This window comes from Cupressus sempervirens, chromosome 8 (genome assembly GCF_028749045.1).
Source record: "Cupressus sempervirens isolate cs-2001-9-10 chromosome 8, ASM2874904v1, whole genome shotgun sequence".
Taxonomy (NCBI): Eukaryota; Viridiplantae; Streptophyta; class Pinopsida; order Cupressales; family Cupressaceae; genus Cupressus; species Cupressus sempervirens.
In genome coordinates this window covers 311,678,420-311,705,454 of record NC_143125.1, presented here as the reverse complement: position 1 = coordinate 311,705,454, position 27,035 = coordinate 311,678,420, and positions in this window count along the sequence as shown.

Sequence of the window (27,035 nt, the reverse complement as noted above, 5' to 3'; positions counted from 1 at the left end):
TTTCCAACCAATATGTTTTTGAGGAGTCATCTTGTGATTATCCAAATTATTCCCTTCAAACAATACCGCCCAAGCAAACCACATCTCTATTTCTTGCAACACTTGATTACTTTTACACTTTCCTACCTCATGAGATAAAGTCTCCATCCATAGTAGAAGTGTTGATTTTAGAAAAGGTTGAGAGAATTGTAATTGCTTCAAGAAAGGGACTAAATATTAATAAAAAACCTCACTGAGTCTAAGATGTCTAGTCTTCTCAAGCTTTTACAAGATAGCCAACAAGCCTTTCCATGGGATTACACTAACATGATAGCCCTAGATCCTAAACTCTATACTTATAGAATATATATAAGCCAAGAATACAAGCCAATAAGGCAAGCTCAAACAAGAATAAACCTTTCTTTGAGAGACATAGTCAAGACTGAGATGCAAAAGCTTCTTAGTGTAGGTTTTATTTATCCTATCTCTAATAGTCAATGGGTTTCTCCTCTTGTCATTATTCCAAAGAAAGGAGGAAAGTGGAGAGTCTATGCTGACTATAGAGAACTTGACAAAGCCACTAAGAAGGATCTCTTTCCACTACCTTTCATTGACCAAGTGCTTGATAATCTAATGGGTAAAAAGTACTTCTCATTTCTAGATGGCTTCAGTGGGTATAATCAAATGCAAATATCACCAGAAGATTTTAAAAAAATAACATTTACCTATCCTTGGGGAACCTTTTCTTATTTAGTCTTTCCATTTGGATTATGTAATGCCCCTGCTACTTTCCAAAGAGAAGTGCTAGGTATTTTCTCTAACATTGCTACTAATTGTGCTAAAATCTATATGGATGACTTTACAACTCATGGAGAAATATTTGAAGAAGCACAAGCTAACTTGGAAAAGGTTCTTAAGAGATGTCAAGATTATAATCTCACTCTCAACAAATAAAAGTGCTACATGATGATGGAGGAAGGAGTAGTCCTAGGAAATTATCTTTCATCTTTTCGAATTTAGGTTGATCCTACACAAATTTTAGTTATAAACACACTTCCCACACTAGCTAAGTAGAAGGATGTCAAAAGTTTCCTTGGCCATGCTGGTTACTATAGAATATTCATAAAATATTATAGCCAACTTCTAGCACCATTGTATATTTTGTTGAAGAAAGAAGCTGAATTTACATGGACAAAATAATGTGAAGCATCCTTCTAAAAGTTGAAGGATGTTTCGACAACAACACTTATTCTCAAAGGACCTCATTGGAAGCTTCCATTCTGTATCCACATAGATGCATTTGACTATGCTATTGAAGCAATTTTGGGACAAAAGGAAGATATTATTGAACATGCAATTTACTATATTATTAAAAATTTGCAAAGATCAAAATTGAATTATACTATTACTGAAAAAGTGTTGTTAGTAACTATTTATGCACTAAACAAATTTAGGCACTATATTAAGGGCTATAAAGTATTTGTGTATATTGATCATTCAACTATCAAATACTTAATGAATAAACCTACCATTAGTGGTAGACTAGCACACTGGTTACTCCTCATGTAGGAGTTTGATGTAAAGATCATAGACAAACCAAGCAAGATGGACAATTTCTTGTCATGACTACATGTGCTAGATGATCCTACATCAATTGATGATAGTTTTCCTGATGAACACTTGTTTTCTATTGTTTCTTTTAACCCATGGTATGTAGACTTGGAAAACTACCTTGCTACAGAGAGAATACCACCTCACTTTTTCTCTTAAATAGTGTAATCTATTAGTTAAGAAGAGTTTCAACTTCTCTTAGATCTTAAGATTTATATTTTATATAGTACTAGACTAGGTCACAAGAAGATGTATTCGACAAGATGAAAATTATGACATCCTTCAGGAATGCCATGATGAGTCATGTGGAGGACACTTTTTCGCAAAGAGGATAGTCTATAAAATCTTGAAAACTGGGTACTACATGCCTAATTTTCATAAGGATGCAACAAACCATACTCAACACTGTGATAGGTATCAACATATGGGATGTCCCACAAAAATTGATGAAATGCCTCTACAGTCATAGATAGTTGTCACACTCTTTGAAAAGTGGGGTATTGACTTCATTGGATCTATTGAGCCCTCTTCTCATAGAAATTCTTACATCTTAGTATGTATAGATTATTCAAAAAAATGGGTTGAAGTGAAAGCTATGAGACATGTTAGAGATCACAAAGTTTTTGAATTTATTTATAAATGTATATTCACTAGATTTGGAGTACCAAGGGAGATTTTCACATCTAATCTCATCACTAAGTTGATGTAGGAGTACATGGTGTGTCATGGAAAGTCTTCACCCTATCACCCTCAAGCCAATTATTAGGCTAAAATGACAAACTACGAGATAGAATCTATTGTCACTAAAATAGTAATTGTGCATAAAAAGGATTGGGTTATTTTCCTTCCTAAAACCATATGGGCTTATTGTACCACATGGAAAACCACCATAGGGTTTACTCCTTTTGATTTGGTATATGGAAAATCTACCTCTACGCCAATTGAATTCTAGCATAAAACACGTTGTACTGCTTTAGATCTAGATATAGATATTGTTAACACATAACAAGACTAGTTATTGCAATTAAATGGATTAGATGAATATAGGAAGTTGGCCCTACACAATTCAAAATTGATAAAATAGTAATGGAAAAATTTGCATGATGAGTTCATCTACGGTAAGAATTTTTGTTTTAAAGATCGGGTATTGTTATATGATTCATGATACCAACATACATCAGGGAAATTTCATACCAGATGGCTTGTGCCTTATGAGATTATATCAAAATTTGAAAATGGAGTACAAAATTAAACAATAGATATTATTCAATTCAAGTTACTCATCAATGGGCATCATCTAAAACTTTACCACAAACCTATAAGTTGTGGCGAGTTCCTCAAGCAGTTCCAAAGCACAGTTGAAGCAACAGTTCCTATAGCCAAAGAATCTAGGTCTTCCACTGACAATTCTATTAATTCTTGATTCCATTCAAGACCACCATAATAATTATTTCACATTTCATGGAAGACTTTCTCCATAATAATTTTTCATCTCACCTTCTCTCTTTTCCATCCATCCAACCCATTCCATTACTTCACATATGCAGGTGCAATTTTTTGGACAACTCTTCCTACAATGCCTCTAGTTTAGTGCCACATATACTCATGCATTTATTATTTTTATTCATTAATTTTTAGAATTTTGTCTCTTTTTAATTTTCACTCCTACTTGACCTATCTTGGTGGGACCCATGCCATTACTTAATTGGGGGAGGAAAACTATTCTATTTCAAAATTTAAAATTGACATGTAAAATTTAAGTTAATTTCTTGAAATATAGTTGTGACATGACATGATGATCTGTCCTTTTGTGATTTCATTATCACAATCAAAATGAATTAAAGATATTAAAAGATGATCTCAATTTTTAATAATCTGCTACAAAATGTCCAGGGTGGTAGCCTTGGCATGTGCAAGCTTTTATGAGATGTTATGCACAACTCATATCATTGGATTTTTTGCAAACAAATCTTTAATTTTATGAATCAAGTTGTAGTTTGTATGTCATCTTTATTTTGCAGCATTTTGTTCCATAATGCATTAAGCTCTATGGCTTGCCATCACTCAATTTTATGAGAATTTTGTTCTACAAGTTAAAAATTTGTCTAAGAGAAGCAATGGGAGGTGACCTCCAAAGGCATGAACCAATAGACCACACAGTTTTGTTAAATGATGTGCCCACCTATGAAATGTTTTTGATAAGGTAAACAGGTTTTAAGGGGTCCTGAAACCCATAAGTTTAACAACAAGAAAGGCTGAAAATAAGCGAAAAAATGCCCAGCCAAAACATAAGCCTTACGGCTGAAAATAAGCCCAAAGGCCCAGCCTGAAACAACTACCCACTAAAAAGGCCAGAGAACCAACCAGAAAAATAGAGACCAGACAAAAAGCCAAAGCCAGGAGAAACAAAAACCAAAGGACAGAGACCCAACCTAGCAGACTACTTCTCCATCTCGAGCATGGTCTGGGCAGCTTCGGCGCACTCTTGTTGCTCTTCTGCCTTATGATCCTGGGCGTTCATCAAATCCTGCTCCATAGTGCTATCCTTGGCTTTATCCACATCAAGCCTATCTTTGTCTCTAATCTGTTTATCATCTTTCTCCATCTGGATCCTGTCTTTGAGATTTTCCAAGAGAGAGAGGATGTTGTCGTTGATCGAAGCGAGGAGGGAGATCATTTGACTTGCCAGATTGTGATTGTAGTTCTCAATATTTTTTACTCTCCTCTCCATCAGAGTCTCCCAGCTATTCCAGTCGCCTTGGCTTTTTGCACCTGTCTTGCTCTTGATTTTTTCCCATTTGGGGAACCCTATCTCTGACATCCTCAAGCTCATGGAAAAGCCATTTAATTGATCTGAAGTTGTCGATCATGCTATTGTGGGCATAGTTCAACAGATTCATGCCCGTTTCTCTTGCATTATCAGAAATAGCCACCATAGTCAGGTTAATTAGCTCATTGAGTCTAGGCTTCTCAAGGTCGTCCACCAGGAGTTGGGGGTTCATCGCCTCTCTGTAGATTCCCATAGTGGTCGTTCTCACATTGAATTTGAGCCGTCCTTCCCAAGATTTTATCTTGGTCGATAAGCAACTTTGCCTCCACCAGAAAATCTTTTTCGGCATGCCAGGTCAGATTATTGGTGGCGTTAACCCCTTTATTAGCAAATCAATCAGCGACTAGGTTTGCCTCTCTGTAAACATGAGTGACATGGACCTTATCGAACTTTGTGAGAGTGGCACAAGTCTCAGAAATTATGTTCGCAATCATCCATGAGGGAGGGGAAATACCATTAATGGTATTAATAATGTTTTTGGAGTCCCCCTCAAGCCAGAGTTTAGTAATCCCGACTTCAAAAGACAACTTGACCACCTTACTCGCAGCTCTTGCTTCAGCCAGATGAATAGTCTGGATTCCCAGCGGGGAAGCAAAGGCAGCTATTCCCTCCCCATAGCTATTTCTTATGATTCCACCGCAACCTGAAGGGCTTGGGTTACCCTTAGGAGCCCCATCAAAGTTGGCTTTTGACCAACCATCTGGGGGGAGAAGCCAGCTAGCATCCTGCCTTTTGAGGTTCCTGTCTTTTTCTTTAGCTATCTTTCTGTCCCCTTCTTCTTCTTCTTCCTCCTTCAGCACTTGGAGATTTTCCTTTATATTCTTTGAGACCTTCCTGCCAAGGATGAATGAGAGGGTGGCTAGATTATTCTTTAAGCCTTAAGGGGTTTAATGAGGAAGTTGATCTATAATTTATGTCCACCTTGAAAGATGGGGTTAAAGAAGTTAAAGGTTCAATGAGTCCAGAGAAGATGCAATTGTTGAGGTGACAGGTTTGCCTCAGGAAGGTGAACCATGGGTGAAAGATTTCAACCTGCAATCAGCAAGAGCATAGTTCACTTTGCATGGTGATTCTTAGTTGGATATCGACAAGAAGCAAGAAACTTGGCAATTATCTTTTCCCCTAGAGTTCATTCATCTTACCACATTTGTTATGCAATACTTCACTTGTGAGGGATGCTAGAAATACCTGCATGTTTTACACTTCAAAATTCTTAGTCATCTCTGCCATGATAATTGACTAGTAAATCTTCCTAGCTTCTTATTTAACATTGTGAAAAAGAAGTTTTTGTTAGTCTAGTCAGGAAGCAACCAATCTATTTCACACCATTTTTTGATAAAATTAATAGTGGAAAGCAAATTGAATAGACAAAAGGTTGGGACATGAAAATAATTTTTTTAGAGGAATGAGGTTGAGCCTATAATAGTTAGTCCTAGAGGTCATGGTGTTGGTAGGAGAGAACAAACATCTTCTAGGGTTTGTAAAAAATTTCAAAGAGTTGAGAATGATCAAGAAGCCTCTCCTTATGTTTCTAGGTCACCTAGAAAAAGAATGTTCAATTTTGGAGCCTCTACTTCTTAGATGAAGAAAAACAAAAGTGTGAAAGCTTCTAATATTCTAGAATCTTCACCATTTAGAAGGACAAGGTCTACATCTAGGAGGGGTAAGGGTAAAATAATAGAACTAGAAGAGGAAACATTATAACATTAGCCTAGTGACAATTTTGATAATATAAAAGAACCCCTAAATTCCTCTATAGAAGATAATCCTAAATTTCCTTCCAAAGAGAATTCTAAGAACCATAGGGAAGAGAATGCTGAAAAACCTCCTAAAGTAGTGGAAAAGGAGGCGGTCATTAAGAAGAAAAAAAATAGAAGAGTCCTTTTGAGCTCATCCACACCCCCTATAAGGAGAATAAAAGACTTTTTGATAAAGATGTTGAAGCATCTATTCCTATTGTTAACATTGATTCTTCTAAATCTATAGAAAGTGAACCTTTGAAAAATTCCTCTTCTAAGGAATTGAATAATCAACCTATAACCAGTGACACTATAATGAGAGAATAGAGTCTATAAATAGAAGTTAGCCCTAGGGTTAACTAAATACTAATAGGTAGTGATCAAGACTCTAAGGACTCTAAAGACACAAATGAATATGTAGATAATCCACCTAGCTAGATGTTAGTATGAACTTAGAGGAAATGCCTAACTTTGGGAATAAAATCATTGAAGAACTACCCCAATAGGGTAGTTAGGAAAAGTTAGAAATATTGGCTAAGGTGGTAGCTGATGTTTGTGAAGAAACCAATTTGATTAGGAAAATTGTTATGTGGAAGGTTAAGTCCTCTGTACCTAAAGAAACAATTAAAATTCCTCACTTTCCCCTTGGATGGGTGGACATACTTAATTAGGAACCTTTACCACCATCATATTTGTCTACACCTATTGCAATAGGAATAAGTTTGTACCAATAGTTGTTATGGGAAAAGATACAATGGAATTTTGAAAAAGAAAAATTGAAATGAGACATTAATGATTAGAATTCTCAATTGGAGTAGAAATTAGATGAGATTGAGGTATTGAAATGAAGAATTGATCAAATTACTAGATTAATTCCATAGTTGATGGAATGCAGATCACCCTCACTAGTGTATGCAATATTCCTTCAAAGAGAAACCTATTAATTTCAAATTAACATGGCTTATAGAAGGCCTTAATCCATCCATATCAACTCCCTACAAATTTTACTATGCCTTTCAATTTGCTCCAATTAATCTAAAGAATCTATTTTGTGAATTGTACTTACATAACTTGGTAGTTCCTGATGACAAAAAGTGGAATTCACTCCTCTATGTAGGAGATGTAAAACTTAGAGTAATTATGTCACATATGCAGAATGAGATAAGTTGTGAACACTAGGTTGTGTAATACCCCAAAATTGGCTCATTGCCGTTATACCAATTCTAGTCTATTTCTGATAATTCCAAAGTCCTATTCTAATAGGCAATTCTCATTCTGCTATTCGCTACTTGACTTAATTGTCAGATGCAGAAAAACCCTAATTTGCATTCATCATATTTCTTATTTAATTCCTATAGTACGTACTCATATTAGTTGCATTAAACCTACTTGATTAATATTTAATTTAATTATTAAGTATTTATACTTTAATTAAATTAAATTATATCCTAAGGCTAATATACTGTGGAATTAAATTTATTTAATTTAATAAATATGCCTATCTTAATTAATTAAATGTAATTATTTAATTAAATGAGAAAGGTATTTCTAATTAATTAAAAGAAATTATTTAATTAAATAGAGTACTTACTTCTAAATAATTAAACAAAGTTATTTAATTAAATGGGAAGACATTCCTAATTAATTAAATAAAGTTATTTAATTAAACAAAAGTGTCTCTAATTAATTAAAGATTATTTAATTAAATAGAAAAAGTAATTATGAGAGCATATTTCATTTTATTAAATTAAATATCTCAACAAAATCTCTCTTCAGTTCAAAAAAGGGGAATTTCCAGTTCACTATTGATCAAAAATGAGTTAACATAGTTAACTCCTTTTTCTACTCAAATTAAAACAGTTAACTCCTTATTTATCTCAAATTAAGTCTATTAACTCCCTTTGACTTAGGGATCTCCCTTTATGACTGAAACTCATCTTCAATCCTGACCGTTGATCTGAATCGATCTCAACCGTTGATGGATTCCAGGAAACTCTATTTAAGAGACCCTCATCTCTTCATTTGGAAGAGGATGAATTGATTTGCTATCGAATTGCTGTTGAAATTCATGCTCATATTTACTTCCATTTCTTGCACACATTCTCATTTTTAGTTTAATCTCATTTTAGTTTAATCATGCATATGCTTAATCTAGTTTTCTTCATTTGTTCTTAGATTACATTGCATCTTTCATTTTCTTAGATTAATCCATATACTCATTCTTAGCTTAATTCCATTGTCAAATCCTTCGTTCTTAGAGGGTCTGGTTGCCTACACCTCGATTCTGAGGATATTAACAGGCAAAATCCCTTTAGATAGAAGGCAACCGGTCACTTTGCAGGGCAAATTTTGGATGTACAATTCAATGTTCATTCCACGATGAATCCGCAAATAAGGACCGTGTTGAAGTGTGTGTGTTAGTATAGGCCGCATTTTCACGCATACATTTCTGGCGCCCACCGTGGGGCCAAAAAATCAAATTTTTAGGCCTCTTTTTGTATTTTTTTCATCATTTTTTTGTTCTCTGTCCATACTGTTCTGTACAGGTTCGAATCTTCGCGCGAGGATATAAAATCTTCGCACAAAGATTCTTTCCGCATCGCGCGAGAAAGTTTTCCGGTGTGCGAATCTTCGCGTGAGACTTTATTTTTTTGCGCGAGCTAAATTTAATCTCGCGCGAGCCGGATTTGATTTCGCGTGGGCCGTAAAACTTCTTTGCGCGGACTATCAGGAATTTTGTGTGAAACTCTGCTGATAGAGGCAAATTTTTTTTGCATTGATTTGCGCATTTTTTCTAATTTTTCTGTTGACTATTAGCAGTTTCTAGTGTTTCTGTGTTTTGTCTTGATTTTTTTTTGAACAGCATAGTAGCAGTTTTAGGAATAATGGGAAACGCATGCTAAAGTTGTCAGGAACAGGTAAGAATCTACTAAGCGCATTGCGAGGATCACCAGGTAATCTTCATCAGTTGATAACATTTCATTTGGATCTAAAACAAACATCTTTCGTGTTGAGCTTGTGTGTTTCCTTCTGTACTTCCGTTTTACAACACATGCATAAACTCATACTAGGGTGTAATCTTTGTTAGTATTCATTTAGCAAGCTTAGTCTTTAGTGATAGATCTGATTAACTATCTTGGGTTATTGGACTCGTTAATCTGCCGGCCCCTCGTTCCACCCTGTGGTTGCAAGCTCAGCGCCACGTTAAATAGGGGAGGGGTCTACAGGACATAAGCGTTGAAGGCTCCAGAAGGCAACCCTTTTGTGCTTTTTAGAACTCACTAATTTATGAGTTGTGGACTCGTTTTGGCTTGTGTGAGGGATTAAATGTTCCACATCTTTGGACTCACCTCACATTAGTTAAAGCATTAAGTGTACCACCTTGGGCTTTTTGATTACTTTTAGATAGATTTTCTTTCAGGAATTAACATCTGTACACACATAGTAATTAAGCCCCCATGAACACTATTCGTGGATCTTGAGGGAGTGGGTTCCTAGTGAAACTCCTCTCTAAGATAGATTCCTTATGGGTGGGGAGCATACTTTGAGCATCTCGTAGATAGATGAATCTTTGACTTGTTGATTAAGGCATCCTTTCTCCAGAGAGGTTGATAGATCACAGGAAGATGATATCATAGATCTTTGAGGGATAATCTTAGTCTAGCGTGTCGGATTAATCTGTTTGCTTTGATTGAGCTAAAGGTGAAAAGGTGTCAGAACCTTGAATCTAGAAGCTAAGTCCCCTTGTGGTATACTATTGTGAGTTGGTCACCTTTAGAGAGGGTTAACCATAGCAGAAAATCCCTCTACAGGGAAAATTGTGATGACGAAACCTCAAGCGGTAATAGCCATTTTCGCCATGGTAGTGACAACCGCTATATAAATGTCCTTGTGGAAGAAATCTCCATGGGTGTGGTTCACTGTGGGTTGTCAGATCTCCCTAGCAGCTCTTGAAGATTAAGTTCTCAGACTATGTCAAAACCTCGGTGTGCCGGGATTGGAGGTCACCCCTGTGAGCCATAAAAGTTGCAGAGTCAAACCATTATTAAATGCCTTAGAGAAGCCAACTTTTATTTTTCTAAGGAACATGTGCAATGATTGAAAAACTCTTTGAAAATGTACACAAATAGCTCTCTTATGGATTAAACACAAACTAAGTCACTTGATTGTTCATGCGTAAGGTTGCTTTTGCCCTTGCTTATTGTTTTCGGATGTGCTTGAAATCACTTGCTTGCTATTCTACGTGCCTGTTTATCTACCTGGTTATTGGATCGATCAAAAAAATTTTTGTCAAAATTAGTCGCTATTGTGAAACTGTTCTGTCCGTTCGCACGAAACCATTTTGGTTTCGCGCGAAATCATTTGGATCTCACGCGAAGCCTTTTTTCCCTCATGCAAAATTAAAGTTCTATTGCGCATCTTCATGCGATACAGAAACATTCTCACGCGAAATTAAAAACTGTTACTGATCTTCGCGCGAGACATAAACATCTTCGCGTGGGCCGTAAAACTTCTTCGCGCGACCCATAAAGGTTTTTTGCGCGAAGTTTTGTATCAGCATTTACAATCTGGGTCTATTTTAGCTATCTACAGCCTGCACACTGTCCTTTTTTGCGTCCATTTATCGCTCTCTGTTTGCAAACAGTCCTGGAACAGTGACACTTTTCTTAAATTGAAAACTTGTGTCTTATACCTTGACTAGTCTCGTCTCATACATCCTCGTCTTAATGCTTGCCATACTTTGTGTTGGAGTGGTCATAATCTCTGGTTGTTTTAACCTTTAAATCAGACCATTTGTGCCTTAGTGAAAAGCATTCTTGTTACTATCTTGTTCTTTTTGAGACTTAGTCTTAGTATAGTCCTTGTCTAGGTTCTAGCTTCGTGTCCTTGCCTATGACTGTCACAACAAGAAGTGGAAACGTGTTTTATCCTGATAAAGTTAGACGTGGTGATGCTAGGGGTCATAATCGTAGCAAAGGTAGCTTGCCTTTCGCTATGCAATCCATATCTAGTTTGGCTAGTGAGGCGTCTTCACAGTCTTCCTCACCTGCAAGGTCATCTCAAGATCAACGAACATTTCCCAATTTGCAACAAATTGGGAATCTTTTTTACCAAAAGGATACTAAGACAGGTAGGAGTCCTGCATTCTCAAACACAATGTATGACCCTTTCTCCACAGACCCTTTTCAAACACAACATACGGAAACTGAACAAGTTCCTATAGTGTCTAATTGTGAACCTGAACGGGGTAGCCATAGTCGATATCAAGAACAACCTAGGGATGACAAGGAGAAAGAGAAAGAAAATGACACTAATGAAGAACAAGAAGAGGTGGAAATCCTTCCTAAACACATAGCAAGATGTCAACGAGACAAAATCTTTCAGAAGGTCATGGGAATCCTAATCAACGAAGACAAAGAAAAGTACTTTCTCAAACTCGCCCAAGAAGGAGCTAAACTACCCACACATTTCGATGTGGAGACCATTATCACACGTGAAGAAGAAACTGAGACCACTAAACTCCAAAAACAACTGAAAATTATGCAAGACCAATTGGCTCAGATGATGCATGAGAAAGAGAAACCTAAAAAGACATACACATTGGACACTCTTTGTTCATTTCCATTTGACAAAAGTATAAACATGCCGCCTTTCCCAAGAGGTGTAGAACTACCCAAATATGACAAGTACTTTGGTACTACTGATCCCCAAGATCACTTGCGGGAATTTGGTGCTTTATCTATGGATTTTACATACAATCAAATGTACCTCATGCATTTATTCCCTAGAAGCCTAGGTGGTCAAGCTTTGGAGTGGTTTTCACACTTACCTCTTGGCATCAAGACGTTTGACAAAATTGCTAATTCATTTGTTTAGCAATATTCTCATAACATTCAACACCCTGTGAATATTCGAGATCTATGCAACCTTAAAAAGAAGGTGGGTGAGCCTTTTCTCACTTTCCTCCAACGGTGGAGACAAATTTATACCAAGTACTCCCGTAAAATCCCAGAAACGGAGAAGCTTGACATTTTCACCGATAACCTCTTACCTGATTTCGGGTATAGTGTCCAACTACAAGGTCTGCGTACCTTTGAAGGCATGATTACACAGGCTATCCGTATCGAAGAATTTATGGTCAAGAAGGGTGAGCTTACTCTTCAGAGAGACTCAAAACAAGGTTCCACTTCCAACAAGGATAAAATCAAACATGTCAACAAGAATCGAGAAATTGTACATGATGGAGTTGTTGATAATGTCACACCAAAACCTACTAAAGCAGCATTTAATCTCACAGACTGCTTCAAAGAGGCCAAAAGTGCTGAGAAACTTCCTCCTGACAATAAAATGTCTGGGAATAAACCGAGAAACTCATGGGCAGCACGACCCAAGCAAGAGTATATGCCTTTAGGAGAACCTTTGGATATGGTTTACAAAACATTGCTACAACACAAGCTTATCTCACCAATGGATAACCCTTGTCCCTATGATCCACAACCACGTCCACCATGGTGGAATGAGACCTCATTTTGTGAGTATCACCAAAACAAGGGTCATAAAAATATCAACTGTATAAACTTACGTCATAAAGTCCAAGACATGATTGATGTTGGTGAACTTGTGGTAGATGGACATAACAAAAACTTGGACCACAAGGCATTCAAAGAGCCTTTCCCACCTTATGAAAAAGGAGAGACTTCGAAACCAAAACCCTACAATAAGGTCAACTATACATATTCCAATGATGACAATGTCATTCACATGGTTGAACCTGTAGATTTTCAATACTGCGACATTAATACCATAAAGGGGAAACAAGATAACGATAAACCCAAGACACCATTTGTCTTAAGAGGCCCTACTTTCAATAACATGGATAATACGTCTTCACAACACTGTGCTAATGCTGTTACTCGCTCTCATGCAAAATTGGTGCTCAAAGGTCCTACATCTCCTACTTCAAATCTTGAACAACACAAGGACAAAGCCCTTGCTGGTCCATCTGATAAAGGTGCAAAACACACGACGAACTTGACTGTAACCAGTTATAGTGTTCTAGATCAATTGAAATGAACCAATGCTCACATTTCTATATTTGAGTTGCTTAAATTCTTGCCCGCTCATAAGAAAATTCTAGACAAAGCCCTCACTAAGACAAACGTTCCTCAGGATCTTGATCTTGAACGATTTCAATCCATGGTAGGTCACCTGACCTCACCTCATCTTATGACCTTCTCTGAGGAGGATGACAACTCACTGAATCACCCACACAATCAGCCTCTACACATTGAGTTTATGATCCACCAGACACGTGTTCGTCGGGTACTCATTGACAATGGCGCTAGCCTAAATATTGTTTCTGCAGCTCTGCTTAGACAATTGAGTTATTCTGAGGACTCTATCGATCCTTGATGAAAGATCACTATTAAAGCATACAATGAAGTAGAATGAAAGTCACTAGGTCTTGTGACTTTACCAATTCGTGTCGGTCCTGTCGAAAGGGATGTCACCTGTCAGGTGCTTGACATTTCCTTAGCCTACAACATTCTGCTAGGATGGCCATGGATACATGAGATGCACGCTGTGCCATCCACATACCACCAATGCATTAAATTCCCATTTCATGGCTCTGAAGTTACTATTCCAGCAACTACTAGCTACACTTGCAATATGCTCAAAGTTGTTGAATCTTTCATCCCTGCTAACCGTGAGTCTACTGATTGTCACAACAATAAGCTAAAACAAATTGAGCAGTCATTTAAATTGAAAGAAACTGGTATGGGAGAGTACCACATGGAACCAGTGTTATCATTAACATCAATTCTAGAATCCCCTCGACATTTTGGGAGACCCTCACTAGCAAAGAAGCCATTCGTATTGACACCTCATACCAAGTTTAATGGTTCTTTTGTCAAAGCTATAGTTCCCTTAGAAGATGAAAGCGAAAATAGAGCCATTGCTGCATGGCTTTACAAAGAAGAGTCTCTAGTAGACCTAACAGAACAAATTTGAGAAATCACTCCTAAGAAGTATGGACCTGGTCTTAAGCTTATGAAGCATTTTGGCTACAAGGGAACTGGCCCTATTGAGTGCAATAACAATAGTTTAATAGATCCTGTCAAAGCAACAGCTCGAAGCAACAGTGACACAACTGGCCTAGGGTTCAAGAAGGTCCCTTTCCATTTGGGATCTAATAAATTCATACTTGTACCTGAGAGTTCATCTGAAAATGAGTCACAATCTGAATCAGGTACTCAAAAGGAAGAATCTGATGATGAGGATTCTTACCCTCATCCTATTCCTTATGATCTTGCTAAATTCTTTGCTGAGCCAGATGACTTTGTGCCACGTGTTAGCACTCTGGATGATACTAGTGATTCTTCTGGGGACAATACTGAGCAACTCAAATATCATTCAGAAAAGGGAGAATCTAGTCAGTCATGTCATGTTGAGTATTTGTGTAAGAATCCAGAGGCTGAAGGAGAGTATGTCCCTATCATTGTTGGGGAGTTCTATAGTCTCTCACCATGCAGCACCGATTCTCATGAATATGAATTTGACAATCTTTCAGAAGCGACTACTGATAAAGACATTGACCAAGTACATGTCTATGAAAATCAAATCGAAGTGAGTGAAACGTCTAGGGATAGGTCACAGGGGTCTGGTCCAACTAGTGTCTTAGATTCATCAATTACTAATGTTCGTACTCTGAGATGTTTGAATACACCTGTGGGTGAGGTCACCGTAGGTCTTGAATTGTTGGTCCAAGCATTTAATAACTATACTGTGAACACAATTGAACCAGCCACTACTCTCTCACTTGCACATCCCGAGCTTATAGACTGGAACCCCAATGCATCTAACGAAGTCCCCACATTCCAGAATGACTATACTCTTTCCTATTACCTAAACGCTATCGAACCTGTAACGTCTTCCACCAATGAGCAGAGCGTCAACATGATTGAGGTCAACATCAAATATCTTAGTCACATAATTAAAAAGAAAAATTGCAAGAGGTCCAATGGTGAAAACCACATTGTGGCAGTGTCGGATCCAAAAATAGTAAAAAAAAAAGACATATCCAAGGGTGAAAACCTCTCTGAGGCACCCACAGATGAGATATTTGATGTCCTTCCCAGTCACTTTTAGGAGAGATCATCAGTGTTAATAGAGCCAACACAGCCGATTAACCTAGGCACAAAAGAACATCCTCATGTGATACATTTGGCTCAGTCATTGTCAACTAAAGAAAAGGATCAATTCATTGCCTTTTTCAAGGGAAAGAAAATAAATTTTTCTTGGACATATTCTGACATGCCAGGATTGGATCCTGATCTTATTATGCACCACTTGTCCATAATGCCAGGCATAAAACCAGTTAAACAGAAGCTCCGCAAAATGCATCCTCATGTTGCATTGCTAGTCAAAGCTGAATTGGAGAAACTTCTGAAGGCTGGTTTCATTCGTGCAATTGATTATGCTGAATGGATATCCAATATTGTCCCTGTGTCCAAGCATGATAAGTCTATCAGAGTTTGTACAGATTTCCATGATCTTAACTTGGCATGTCCTAAAGATGACTTCCCACTCCCTAATATTGATATGATTGTGGACATGACAGCTAGCTATGAGATGTACTCACTTATGGATGGTTTTTCTGGATACAATCAGATAAAAATTGCACCAGAAGATCAAGAGAAAACAACCTTCACATGTGCATGGGGAACCTTTTGTTGGAATGTAATGCCATTTGGTTTAAAGAATGCTGGAGCTACATATCAGCGGGCTGTTACTACAATCTTCCATGACATGATGCATAGAACTATGGAGGACTATGTTGATGATACTTTGGTCAAAAGTGCTAAACGCAATACCCATTTGCATGATTTGGGACCAATCCTAGATCATATGGAAAAGTTTAGTCTTCGGCTCAATCCTAAGAAGTGTGCATTTGGTGTCACATCAGGAAAACTGTTAGGATATATTGTTTCTGCAAAGGGAATTGAAGTAGATCCAGAAAAAGTACAAGTGATAATGGACATGCCACCACCTTGAAACATCAGTCAGATGAGAGGACTACAAGGAAGGCTTCAATCTATTCGCAAATTTATTTCACAATTGGCAGATAAATCACAACCCTTCACAAAGACTTTACATAAAGGTGTGAAATTCAATTGGAGCCAGGATTGTGAGCAAAGCTTAACACAGATTAAATAGTATCTTATCAATCCACCAATCCTGATGCCTCCTATGCATGGGAAACCTTTGCTTTTATACATTTCAGCTACTAAAACATCTTTGGGAATCCTGTTGGCTCAGGAAGACAATGATAACAAAGAAAGAGCTATTTATTACTTGAGCTGAACATTGGTCTCTTATGAGAAAAACTACAGTATTATTGAGAAAGCTTGCTTGGCAGTTGTCTTTGGTTCCCAAAAGTTGAGACACTACATGCTTTCCCACACTACACGGCTTGTGGCTAAAATAGATCCCTTAAAGTATTTACTCAGTAAGGAAGCTCTCACAGGAAGATTGGCTAAATGGGTCATGATACTAAGTGAGTTCGACATCCAATATGTTGAACGCAAAGCTATAAAGGGACAAGCAATTGCAGACTAGCTAGCTGAGGCACCCATACCGAGTCTCCTACCAATAAACATTGATTTTCTGGATGAGTCAATTCTAACACTCACTCACCATACATGGGTTATGTTCTTCGATGGATCCTTCACACAACAAGGATCAGGTGCTGGATTGCTTTTCATCACACCACAAAAATACTCATTGCCCAAAGCATACAAGATTATGTTTCCTTGTACAAATAACATTGCTGAATATGAAGCTTTGATCAATGGTATGAAAATTGCAGCTGAATGGAGAGTAGATCAATTGGATATCTTCGGTGACTCCCAGCTTGTCATCAACCAAGTAAATGATGTGTATCAAACAAAGGATGAAAAACTAATTCCTTATAAGCACATGGTTGACGACTTGACGAAATATTTTGCACACATAACCTTCCAACAGGTTCCACGTGCAGATAATAAAACAGCTAATGCCATGGCCACTCTGGCTTCCCTTCTACAAATGCCAGAAAATGATCTCTGACACGAGTTCTTGGTGGAAGCGTTACACTACCCAGCCTATGACACACCTGATTCCAAGATGATTTGTTCTATTATAGGACAAGAATCATCCCGCTACCATCACATTTATTCCTACCTTCATAATCAAACCATTCCGGAAGGTCTGACACAAAATGAGAAATGTTACCTAATCTGTAACGCTTCACATTATGTCATTATTGCTGATGATCTATATAGGAGAGGTCTCGACGGAACACTCCTTAGGTGTTTAGAACCCGACGAGTCCAAACGTGCACTAATTGATGTTCAAGAAGGAATTTATGGATCTCATTCCAATGGCCTAACACTAGCTCACAAACTCCTTCGTGCTGGTTACTACTGGCCTAAAATGGAGCAAGAAGCTATTAAATATGCTAGGTCCTACAAATAGTGTCAACTACACAGGAATCTCATTCACGCTCTAGCTAGAGAGTTGATTCCCTCTACTTCAACATGGCCATTTCAACAATGGGCCTTTGACTTGGTAGGACAGATTCACCCAACCTCTTCTAATGGACATAAGTTCATTATCACCGCTATCGATTATATCACGAAATGGGTAGAGGCTGTCCCTCTCACAATTGCTAATGGCAAAACTGTAGCGCTTTTTATCACAAACTACATCATTTGTAGATATGGTATACTGTCCTCAATCATCACTGATAATGGAGGACAATTCAAAAATAAAGACCTTAAGGAACTGTGCAAGAAATTTAAAATTACACAACATTGGTCTTCCATTTATTACCCCCAGGGTAATGGGCAAGCTGAGGCATCAAATAAGGAAATTCTCAAAATTCTTCATCGCACAGTCAGTAAGTCAGGGTGAGATTGGCATCTCTAGATCAATCCAGCCCTGTGGGCATATAGAACAAGCATTAGAACTCCAATGTGCACGACTTCTTTTGCGTTGGTATATGGGGCAGATGCTGTGCTCCCGATAGAGATTGAGATTCGTACCTTGAGAATCTCTATGAAAGGCCTTATCACAGATGATGACTGTAGGATAGCCCGGCTTCAAGAACTTGTTTTGTTGGATGAACGATGAAAAGTGGCCTGTGATCATCTATGAGCATATCAACAAAGAATGGCGCAAAGCTACAATAGGAGGATTAGGCCATGTGACTTCCAGCTGGGTGATCTCATCCTAAGAGAGAATCCTAAGAATCAACAACAATGAATGCAAAAGGGAAAGTTTGAACCAAACTGGCTAGGTCCTTACATCATTACTGTAGTATATGGATCTGGTGCCTATTAACTTTCTACAACTGAAGGAGAAGTGCTTAAAGAGCCTATGAACACTCTCCACCTGAAGCGATTTTCAGTTGATTTAATCTCAGCAAGCTCTCTGTACATATCTAAATGTCTTGAAAAAAATCCTAAAAATCAGAAAAAGTCCTAAAAAAAAAAAAAAAAAAAAAATTCGAGAAGGTGAGAACCTGGTAAACAGGCGCCTCTTGTTAGTCACTTTCATGCTTTTGCTTTCCTGCTTGTCCTGCTCATGTATCCATGGACTCAGTTTTGTCATAGGTTGAGGGCATTCCCCTCTAGTGTCACTCTTTTCGAGATTTTCCTCATAGAATCTCCTTCGTGACAATCACCAGTTGTTCTGACTGCGTCTGCCTACTGTCACCAGTGTCACTCTTTTCGAGATTTTCCTCATAGAATCTTCTTCGTGACAGTCACCAGTTGTTCTGACTGTGTCTGCCTACTATCACCAGTGTCACTCTTTTTGAGATTTTCCTCATGGAATCTCCTTCATGACAGTCACCAGTTGTTTTGACTGCATCTGCCTACTGTCACCAGTGTCACCCTACTGAAGAGATTTCTTTCTTACATATTCTAGACATTGACACTTGACATCATCCCGAAAACATTAATCTCAATGATATACTTGTTTGGATCTTTTGAGCATTTTCTCTTATCGCTTTGTTTTGCTTTATCATATCTCCTCGAGCAACATCGATGATGTCATCTCCGACTAGAGAAGTAAGGACTGGGGGCATGATCTTTTCATATGTTTTATGTTTGCGATTCAGTTCCAATACGTTGATACATTCCTATAAGAGGGGTGTCCACTATAAGAGCCTCCATTCCATATTGGATGGCCGTGTGTACCTTGACTCCTTTTATATAGATATGTCAATGATATCGGTTCTTCTCCTTGTTTGTTGGAGTGAACTCTTTATGCTATAGTACATATTGAAACTCGTCCTATTAAGTGAACGTACGGGTCACTGCGAGTATATTTAGCACACTTCTGTCTCAGATTATGAATGCAAGGGTCATTGCGAACAGCATGAATATTGAATACTTTGCATAAGAGGAATCTCCTATGTGTTTGGTGTGCCTGTCATACAAGCAACATTCAGGTCATCCTAGCATTCATGCTTTGATGCTTATGTTAACTTGTTACATTAAAAGGGACAAATGTTCTGGTCATTCTAGCTTCTTGTGCCTCGAATGCTTACATTTAATCCCGACATTCCAATAACATATGTTACATTCATATTTTCATGATTGCAATGTCAGTGGAAGTTGTGTAACATACGAGCTTTGTTTTATATCCAATGATGATAAATCATCAAGGCTTGGTGACCAGACCTAAGGCTGCATTTATCATAATCTTGCATACTTCATTGGCAATAGCATGCAATTTGACGGTAATCCTATTCATACTCCACATACATTAGATTCCTCCACGGCTGCACAAGCATTCGGTTCATCAATTCTCATTCCTCCATGGAATACTTGTGACTGTCAAATAAAAAATTCACAAAACTATGTCAGATGTCAGTTCATACATATACGTTCTATCTAAACATACATCTCATGAACATCAAAGAAAAACAAAATAGACAATGACATGTACACAGGAATACTCGGCTCAAAATCTCGTATATGTATATATCAAAGAATGGGTCAGTACAAATAAAATGGTCGCTACTCGAGCGCAATCGATCAAAAATGATACATCTGGTGCTGGCACACCAATCGATACATAGCCAGAGATCAAAATTAAAGTCAGGCATAGAGCATCTAACTCTGTCTCGAACCCTCGCCTCCGGGAGGAGCAGGAGGGACAGGGGCAACAGGTGGTGGAGGCGGTGGTGGCATATCCGGCCTGACAGGAGGTCGTGCACCTCCAGACTCTCGTGCGTACTGAGAGAATTGCTGCACCTGCAATGTCTCATCAGGTACTGCACTAGTGTATGTAGCATAATAATATGCGGCTTGAGCAGACTGGAAGCGGATCTCATCCTGTGCCAACTCTAGCCTCTGCTCTGTAGCCTCCGCGCGCTCTCTCTGGTGATCTGTCTCTCTCTCTGTCTCTCTACCAGCTGCGCATCCCTGACTGCCACTGCAATTTGCAACTCTCCCAACTATTAGGAGGCTGCACAAACTCGCTCTCGATACCGCCATACCACGTCCTATACTCCACCTACCGGCTGATCCGGCATATCCTCATCGACCATCTCTGGTGCATGCTGAGGTGGAGGTGCCTGCTGCAGTGGAGGTGCCTGCTGCTGTGGAACCTCCTGCTGAAGAACCTGCTCCTCTGTCCTCTGCCTCCTCCACCGACTATGTCTTGCTCCACTACCCCCAACACCTAGGTCTGATCCCATCTGTCGTGGGGGAATAGGCATCTGCTATACCCGGTGCTGGACCTGTGGTGGCACCTGTGGCTGTGCTTGCTACTGCTGTGATCCCTGTCCCTACCCCTGTACCTGCCCTGCCAGCCCTAATGGATCTATGAAGCATGGGAATGGATGGCTCATCAAAAATGCCTGATATGCAGGCGTCATCCCAGCATCTACTACCTCTGGCAAGTAGTCCCACTGAACTGCAACCAAACTATGAATATCTATCATGGATCATCCTAGATCCATCTGTGGAGGCCATCCCCGCTCTATATCCTTCTGTACCCTAGCATAGGTATAGTACTCAGCTGCAATGTCCTGTGGTCTACCATACTGTCACCACACTCGAGAGATGACAAATCTCTCTATAACAGATGTCGTCCTGCCTACCAGCGGTCAAGAACTAAACATCCAGGGCAGCTCTCTCGGGGCATCATCCCAATCCTCTATCTCTCTCCAGGGTTGCCATATAATAGACTCCGGGTCATCAAGATGTGCTCGCCAATGCTCAGTCTTACCCAGGTGGGCCTGGGTAATATGCCCTCGATATCTGCAAATGTAGGGCTCCATGGGCTCCTGAGAATCCTCAAAAATCGGTCTACATACAGGGAGATGCTCCGAGGCCCAGATCTGTAATACATAAACACCTGCTACCATGGTCTTCTTCTCATGGAAGATGACCTCATGCATCTCATGAAAAAGATGGGCCAACATACACTGACCCCACCCAAAGATCTCAGGTGCCTCAACCATCCTACGGAGCATGACACCCCATCCACACTCCAACCCATGCTGTCCCCTGTCAAGACATAGGAAGTAGCTCAAGAAAATACCCAACATAGATGCCAACCTGTGTGTAGGTCCATAAGTATGCATTAGCTCATCCCAGCTGATGGCCCTGCCCCTCGGTAGCTCTCTCTCAAAAACAATGGATAGTGCCTCTATCCCTAATCGAGGCACTATATCATATACAACCCGGGCACCGTGAAAGGGAATCCTCAAGATCCTCCATATGTCCTCTGGTGTGATGGTCATCTCACCCATTGGCAAATGAAATGTGTTCATCTTCGAATGGAAATGCTCTACCAATGCAGTCATTAAACCGTGATTCACCATCACGGCTGGAATCCGACATAGTGAAGACAAACCCAATCGGGCAATGTGTGCCCGATCTGCGTCATCCAAACTCCGCAATAACTCTCCATAAGGTAGATAATGAGATCTAAATGATATGTCTCCGAATACCTCCTGCACGCAAAAAAAAAAAAATGATAAACAAATGATCAGTATCAAGACGAATCGAAGCATCAAAACAAAATACAATGCGATTTCTAGATGCAAAAATTACAAAAATGGCACAGAATTTCGCGCGAGATTGCTGAAATCTCGCACAAATACATATGGTTTCGCACGAAATAGTTCTCTCCTCATGCGAAGAAACTCTCCTTCACGCAAAAATAGATCTCCTCGCGCGAAGATAGATCATCTCGCGCGAGAAAAGAGGTTCTCGCACGAAACAGGATTTGCCACGCGCAAAGAATCTACATCTTCGCGCGAAGCCAAAATCGCCTCGCGCGAAGAAACAACACATCCTGTTTCTTCGCGCGAAGAAAGAATATCTTCGCACGAGAAGAGATCGGTCTCGCGTGAAGAAAGAATTGCACATCCTAAAACATGCTAAAAATGTGCATAAATGATCTTGAAAAATGTGTAATTGAAAGTACGAAGATGGGAGATCGATGACTCACCGGTGGTCCGTAGTCTACTGTCCGGCTGTGTCGTCTGGAGCGCTCAAAATGATGATATCTCAAGTTCACTGCCATGTCTATATCAGAGCTCAAAATCACTAAAAGACAAAAGCACAAATGAATTGAAAATGACCCTTCAAGCCATTATATAGGTGTTGACCAAATTTTTCAAAGTGCTTGGATTTGTGCAAAAATCACACCCTTGGCTGATTGGACCATTCTGGATCCATTTTTGGGATCAAATTCGAGATCTAACACACCCAAAAGCCTTAAAATGAATTTTAAAATTTTAGAGACCAATGTGATCGAACGCTTGTGCAGTCAATCTTTCTGATACTTTATAATTCTTGGAATCTTTTCAACTTTACATTCTCCATATTTTCAAAATTCATTTTGAAAATAGTCAACTAAAGTCAACTTTACTACTTCAAATCATATTTCTGGTGTGTCATCTTTCATTTTTGCTCCCAAGGGGGCATGATGATTACATCATTAAATACTTATTGCTCAGGGCATTTAGTTCCCATCTTATGTCCTAGTCACTTGGGGCATCTCGTCACTTGGGGCATCTCATCACTTGGGGCTTTTTGTTCCCTTCTATCTGACATTTCTGCCATCTATCTTATCTTTTCATCAATTGATCAACCTTATAACAACTCTTCTCAGAGTTCAATGGACAGGTATTGGGACAGTCTAAACCTTGACTCTTGAGGATCAAACCTCGTTCTGGGGATGATTCTATGACTCTAATGAGACCTTATTATCTTTTATCAATTTCGGGTATCTAGGTGTTCTATCTGGATCCTTGAAGGTTAAGCTTCGTTCTGGAGATAACTTTCTAAATGCTATTAATTTTGGGTATCTAGGTGTTTTATCTGGATCCTTGAAGGTTGAGCTTCGTCCTGGAGATAACTTTCTAAATGCTATTAATTTCAGGTATCTAGGTGTTCTATCTGGATCTTTGAAGGTTAAGCTTCGTTCTGGAAATAACTTTCTAAATGCTATTAATTTCGGGTATCTAGGTGTTCTATCTGGATCCTTGAAGGTTAAGCTTCGTTCTGGAGATAATCTTCTAAATACTATCAATTTCAGGTATCTAGGTGTTCTATCTGGATCCTTAAAGGTTAAACTTCGTTATGAAGAAACTTTTTAAATGCTTATCAATTTTAGGTATCCAGACATTCTGTCTAGATCCTTAAAGATTACGCTTCATTCTGAAGATAGTCTTTTAAATGCTATCGATCTTAGGTATCTAAGTGCTCTGCTTGAATTCCTTAGGATTAAGCTCTGCTCTAGAGAAGGTCCTTAAAAAGCTTATCAATTGGTCTCCATGTCATCACCTTTGGAACCAATCTCATGTTCACATCATGCTTTCTGATTATCTTTGAGTTGAACGTGTTGCTCACACATTCATTCAAAGAGGGGCAAAATGTAATACCCCAAATTTGGCTCATTTCCGTTATACCAATTCTAGTCTATTTCTGATATTTCCAAAGTCCTATTCTAATAGGCAATTCTCATTCTGCTATTCGCTACTTGACTTAATTGTCAGATGTAGAAAAACCCTAATCTACATTCATCATATTTCTTATTTAATTCCTATAGTACGTACTCATATTAGTTGCATTAAACCTACTTGATTAATATTTAATTTAATTATTAAGTATTTATACTTTAATTAAATTAAATTATATCCTAAGGCTAATATACTATGGAATTAAATTTATTTAATTTAATAAATACGCCTATCTTAATTAATTAAATGTAATTATTTAATTAAATGAGAAAGGTATTTCTAATTAATTAAAAGAAATTATTTAATTAAATAGAGTACTTACTTCTAAATAATTAAACAAAGTTATTTAATTAAATGGGAAGACATTCCTAATTAATTAAATAAAGTTATTTAATTAAACAAAAGTGTCTCTAATTAATTAAAGATTATTTAATTAAATAGAAAAAGTAATTATGAGAGCATATTTCATTTTATTAAATTAAATATCTCAACAAAATCTCTCTTCAGTTCAAAAAAGGGGAATTTCCAGTTCACTATTGATCAAAAATGAGTTAACATAGTTAACTCCTTTTTCTACTCAAATTAAAACAGTTAACTCCTTATTTATCTCAAATTAAGTCTATTAACTCCCTTTGACTTAGGGATCTCCCTTTATGACTGAAACTCATCTTCAATCCTGACCGTTGATCTGAATCGATCTCAACCGTTGATGGATTCCAGGAAACTCTATTTAAGAGACCCTCATCTCTTCATTTGGGAGAGGATGAATTGATTTGCTATCGAATTGCTGTTGAAATTCATGCTCATATTTACTTCCATTTCTTGCACACATTCTCATTTTTAGTTTAATCTCATTTTAGTTTAATCATGCATATGCTTAATCTAGTTTGCTTCATTTGTTCTTAGATTACATTGCATCTTTCATTTTCTTAGATTAATCCATATACTCATTCTTAGCTTAATTCTATTGTCAAATCCTTCGTTCTTAGAGGGTCTGGTTGCCTACACCTTGATTCTGAGGATATTAATAGGAAAAATCCCTTTAGATAGAAGGCTACAGGTTGCTTTGCAGGGAAAATTTTGGATGTACAATTCAATGTTCATTCCACGATGAATCCGCAAATAAGGACCGTGTTGAAGTGTGTGTGTTAGTATAGGCCGCATTTTCACGCATACAGGTTGCACCATATAAGGACAACAAAATGCCAATTCCTTTAAATGATGAGGCTTAGGGTACAACACTCCAAAACAACATATTTGTATTGGATCTCTATCATAGCAAACACTAGTGGAGCTAATAAGATCTATCTAGTGAGAGAACAAGGCTTTGTAGATTGGGGTCAGCATTCCTATCAGGATATTGCTATAGCAATTAATGCCTCTAGGTAGAGGTGGATAAGGATGTCATAGGATCTCAAGATAATGGAAACTCAATCACCTCAAAATCTAACCCTTTCCACAAGGAGAGTCCCATGGTATAATGTGTTGGGCACGACACTCCTTAACTATTGGGTTCCATTAAGGTTTCAACCTCCAATCTTCCTTTAGCCATTGCTAGCAATGAATTATAGTGCAATAGATTATAACATGGCCTCTAAAGTCCAGCATTGGGAAAGACTCAAAGAGACTCATGGATGCATTGATTATATTCATGATGAGCCAAGGAAAAGAAAAACTATTGATTTGAGGGTTTGTGCCAAGGTTCAGGACTTTATGATTGTTGGGGCTAGCAATAGTTTAGTTGGGGGAAATGATGGGTTCCTAAATTAGCTATCTTTCTCACCACTTTCTATCCTCTTTCTAAGACATTTGATTGCATAAAGACATGCATTTATGGTTTTAAGCATATGAACTTATGGTTTCTATGTATATGATTATATATATGCATGAACATAAGATGAAATGTGGATACCTCTAAAGACATAATATCTACTTAATTTCATGGACAAGAATGGTGAATATAATAGTTATACATGTTAATGAATTTTTTCTCTACTAAGTTATGTTTTGGGTAGTTACCTCTTGTAGCCATAGGTTTGCAAGAGTGATAATTAAGACTAACACCTTTTCCTAATATTGATGATGTGGATATATATGTATATGGTTGGGTTTGTGTGCATTAATTATCTTTTAGGAGTTGAATGTGGATATTCAAGGACCAATATACTAGTGCAAGAGTCATCAAAGCCAAGTGTGATTGCAGAATCTTCACAAAGAAAGTCAATGCTTCCTATTGCATGCAACATGGAAATTAGTGTACACTATATTTTGGGATTGTTCATGGTCAATAATGTTTTAGTTATGAAACTTTATGAATTGTAATCAATCCTCATTATAAAGTGATCATAGCTTTAGGAGTTATTAGTAGTTTCCTTTTACATAATCGATTGTTGTCTCTTTTGGAGTTAGTCAAACAAATTGCTTTTTAATATAGAACCCTTGCATACTATTTTAATAAAGTGTAATCATTTTTATGGATGAATAGAATGTTTAGTTCAAGTTTGAAAATTTCATCTTGATTGTACTTTCCATTCACTCATTCAAGGGGGCCCACTTGATGAGTGAATTGCTTTATTGATGTAGAGTTCATTTATTGTTCATTTATATGTTTTAGAACTCTATTTTTCCTATAGCCACTGATACCAAAATTAGTAGCCTATTCCTATAGCATAGTCAGTCAGAGTAGTTCCGAACTATAATTTCCAACTTTGATTAGAATACATTTTCTTACCAGTTTTAGTTTAGTTTTCTTGAAGCATAAGCATTTTAATTTCTTAAATAGGCTTAGAAGAGGAGGTTTGAAGCATATACTTTGTAGATATTATTCCAAGTTTATATCCCTAGT